Genomic DNA, 4,860 nt, shown 5'->3' with positions numbered 1-4,860 from the left:
TGGGCGTATTAGCCAAAGCTAACTCGAGTTTTAATATAAATGCGGATCTTGATCCTATAAACAAGAGTTGCATAGAGATGTAATTGGTAAATTAGTTACCTACAGATCATACTAAGTCTTGGGCGATTTAGCCAAAGCTAACTCAGGGCATAGTATGATGTGGATCTTGTCCCATATGAATTATAAAATTCAATGGGAGCATCATTTAGTTAAAGTCCTAATTAAATGATTAATAGAATATGATATTTATTTATTTTTTTGCATTTTTCTATTGTAGATAACCATGACGTCAAACACGAACACCTTCTCTCTGCGTTCTGTCCTTGACAAGGACAAGCTCAACGGAGCAAATTTCCTGGACTGGTACAGGAATCTGAGAATAGTTCTCACCCAAGAACGTAAACTGTACGTTCTAGAATAGCCCATTCCGGAGGCTCCTCCTGCCAATGCCACGCGAGCAGACAAAGATGCTTACAAGAAGCATCAAGATGACGCATTAGATGTATCATGTCTAATGCTCGCGACCATGAACTCTGAGCTTCAGAAGCAACATGAGTTAATGGGTGCTTATGATATGGTTGAACATCTTCGTCAACTATATCAAGGACAAGCGCGTTACGAGAGATTTGAGATCTCAAGGGCACTATTTCAGTGCAAGATGTCAGATGGGGCTCCCGTAGGTCCATATGTACTCAAGATGATTTGGTACATAGAGAATCTACAGAGGTTAGGATTCCCACTTGGCCAAGAGCTGGCCACTGACATGATCTTGCAGTCTTTGCCAGAGAGCTATAGTCAATTTGTCATGAACTACAACATGAACGAAATTGACAAGTCACTGCCCGAACTGCTTAGTATGTTACGAACTACTGAGCTCAACCTTAAGAAGGTTAAGCCCAACTCTATTATGATGGTTCAGAAACACAAGGGCAAGGGCAAGCCTAAAGGCAAGGGAAAGTCCCAAGCCAAGGGCAAAGGCAAGGCACTGAAGCTTAAAGGAGGGCTCGCCAAGGATGCTACCTGCTTCCACTGCGGTCAGACCGGGCACTGGAAGAGGAACTGCAAAGTGTACCTGGAAGATCTTAAGGAGAAGAGAAGTGAGACTTCCACTTCAGGTATCTATGTTATAGAAGTCAATCTATCTATTTATTCATCATGGGTATTAGATACCGGATGTGCTTCTCACATTTGTACTAATGTGCAGGCGCTGAGAAATAGCAGGGCATTGATGAAGGGCGAGGTGGACCTACGCGTAGGCAATGGAGCACGGATTGCTGCTGTTGCTGTAGGAACTTATCATCTATCTCTGCCTTATGGGCTTGTATTAGAATTAGATGAATGTTGTTATGTGTCTGTTTTAACTAAGAACATAATTTCTGTTTCTTGTTTGGACAAGAAAGGTTTTTCATTTATAATAAAGAACAAATGTTGTTCATTTTATTTAGATGATATGTTCTATTGTAGTGCACCTCTGATGAACGGACTCTATATTCTAGACCTTGAGAGCCCTATCTATAACATAAGTACCAAGAGGTTCAAGTCAAATGACATGAACCAAACCTATCTCTGGCACTGTCGCTTAGGTCATATAAATGACAAGCGCTTATCCCAGCTTCATAAAGATGGTTTGCTGGACTCATTTGATTTCGAATCGTATGAGACATGCAAGTCATGCCTTCTGGGCAAGATGACCAAGACTCCCTTTTGTGGACACAGTGAGAGAGCGACTGACTTGTTAGGTCTTATACATAGTGATGTATGTGGCCCTTTCAATGTCGCTGCTAGAGGTGGTTATAGGTACTTCATTACATTTACTGATGACTTCAGTAGATATGGATATGTGTACTTGATGACACATAAGTCTGAATCATTTGAAAAGTTCAATGAATTCAAGAATGAAGTACAAAACCAGCTTGACAAAAGTATTAAGATACTTCGATCAGATCGAGGTGGTGAATACCTTAGCCATGAGTTTCGTGACTATCTAGCTGAGTGTGGGATTCTATCTCAACTCACTTCTCCTGGAACACCACAGTGGAATGGTGTATCCGAAAGGAGGAATCGTACCTTATTAGATATGGTACGATCTATGATGAGTCACACAGATCTTCCTATGTATCTTTGGGGCTATGCTCTAGACACAGCAGCCTTCATTCTCAACCAAGTTCCATCTAAGGCTGTAATAAAGACACCATATAGAATATGGACTGGGAGAGATGCCCAGGTGTCTTTTATAAGGATTTGGGGTTGTGAGGCTTACGTTCGACGTCAAGTCTCGGACAAATTGGGACCCAAATCTGGCAAGTGCTATTTCATTGGATATCCCAAGGAAACTAAGGGATATTACTTCTACATTCCCAGTCAACATAAGGTAGTTGTGGCTAAGACTGGGGTATTTCTAGAAAGGGACTTTATTTCTAGAAAGACTAGTGGGAGTACGTTCGATCTTGAAGAAGTTCAAGATGTGGACCATAGCACTGAAGCCTCGATGGAAGTTGTACTGGAACCACAAAGTATTGTGGATGATGTTGTTCCACAAGGAGTTGAGGAACCACAACCAGTTTAAGTAGACCTATCTCTTCGCAGATCTGATAGGGTACGTCGTCAGCTTGAGAGATATTCATTTCTCTTGTCTAACCATGATGGCGTTGTACTCATAGAGGATGAGCCCACCTCCAATCAGGAAGCTGTGATGAGACCAGATTCCGAGAAATGGCTAGAAGCCATGAGATCCGAGATGGAATCCATGTACATTAACCAAGTCTGGACTTTGGTTGATCCACCTGAAGGGGTCAAACCCATTGGGTGTAAGTGGGTCTTTAAGAGAAAGACTGACATGGATGAACTTATTTATAAGGGTTGCTTGGTAGCTAAAGGTTTCAAGCAAATTCATGGTATTGACTATGATGAAACCTTTTCTCCAATAGCGATGTTTAAGTCCATTCGGATCATGCTTGCTATTGCAGCATACCATGACTATGAGATATGGCAGATGGATGTCAAAATCACATTTCTGAATGGAAACCTACTCGAGGATGTGTACATGACACAACCTGAGGGTTTTGTAGATCCACAACATACTGGCAGAGTATGTAAGCTGCATAGGTCCATTTATGGACTAAAGCAAGCTTCTCGGAGCTGGAATCTTCGATTCAATGATGCAATCAAATAGTTTGGTTTCATCAAGAATGAAGATGAACCTTGTGTCTACAAGAAGGTTGTAGGGGACATAGTTGTCTTCCTCATATTATATGTGGATGACATACTACTCATTGGGAAAGACATCCCTTTGCTGCAGTCTGTCAAGACTTGGCTAGGGACTTGTTTCTCAATGAAGGACTTAGGTGAAGCATCCCGCATTCTAAGCATACAGATCTATAGAGATAGATCTAAGAGGTTGCTTGGCCTAAGTCAGAGTACATATATTGACAAGGTACTCTTATGATTTGCCATGCAGAACTCCAAGAAGGGATTTCTGCCGATGTCACATGGCGTGAGTCTTTCGAAGACTCAAGGTCCCTCTTCTAGAGAGGAGAGAGACCGCATGGATCAGATCCCTTATGCCTCAGCCATAGGATCTATCATGTACGTCATGCTATGTACTCATCCTGATGTCTCGTATGCTTTGAGCATGACGAGCAGATACCAGTCAGATCCAGGTGAAAGTCACTGGATAGCGGTCAAGAATATTCTTAAGTACTTGAGAAGGACTAAATAATATTTCTTGATATATGGAGGCGACGACGAGCTAGCTGTAAAAGGTTACAGTGATGCCAGCTTCCAGACCGATAAGGATGATTATCAATCGCAGTCAGGGTTCGTGTTTTGCATAAATGGTGGTGTTGTGAGCTGGAAGAGTTCGAAGCAGGACACAGTCACTGATTCTACAACAGAGGCCGAGTATATTGTTGCATTAGAAGCAACAAAGGAGGCAATTTGGATCCGCAAGTTCATCACTGAACTTGGGGTGGTTCCTAGCATTGCTGACCCTATAGAGCTCTATTGTGACAACAATGGAGCAATAGCACGGGCTAAGGAACCTCGTTCACACCAGCGGACCAAACACATACTACGGTGCTTCCATCTCATTTGTGAGATTATCGAGAGAGGAGATGTGAAGATTTGCAGAGTACCCACAGAGGCTAACATCGCAGATCCCTTGACCAAGGCTTTGGCACAGAGAAAGCATGATGGTCACACTAGGTCATTAGGCCTTAGAGCCTACACTGATTGGCACTAGTGCTAGTGGGAGATTGTTAGTTAGAGCCCTAGAGCCAATCATTTGATGATTGTTGTATGAACTCGTTGTATCATATTCTTGTATATAAATAAAGGCATTTCTTTTTGGTTATTATACTTACTTGTATTGGTGACAAATAACTAAGTATAATAGCGTCCTTGAGTAGAAGGTTCTTACCTATATCAATCGATTGGTTGAATCGATAGTGAGATGATATAGGGAACACTACTCTTAAATCATTCCTAATCGAGTATTAACATTCAGGGACAATGTTAATGTGATGAGACTAGCATGTAGGTCAACTCGATGACTTGATCTCACAAGTCATGGATATAGAGATATCAAGTTGACACATGGGTATGCATTGGAGAATGTATACTGAATGACCCGCCATGAGAAAGTATCATGGATCGTTATATGAGTGTCATATACTTTCTCATGTGGCTATTAGTATGACTACTAGTCTTTGGACCTGAAGTCACTATGGTTTCCTACATAAGGAGTTACGTACTTTAGCTTCGTCAAACGTCACCCGTAACTGGATGGATTATAAAGGCGATTACTGGATATGTAACGAATTATGCAGAGGGATGTGAGTGATGTAGATGGGATCTATCCCT

Source organism: Zingiber officinale, chromosome 3A (genome assembly GCF_018446385.1).
Source record: "Zingiber officinale cultivar Zhangliang chromosome 3A, Zo_v1.1, whole genome shotgun sequence".
Classification (NCBI taxonomy): domain Eukaryota; kingdom Viridiplantae; phylum Streptophyta; class Magnoliopsida; order Zingiberales; family Zingiberaceae; genus Zingiber; species Zingiber officinale.
Note: the sequence above shows the minus strand (reverse complement) of the source record.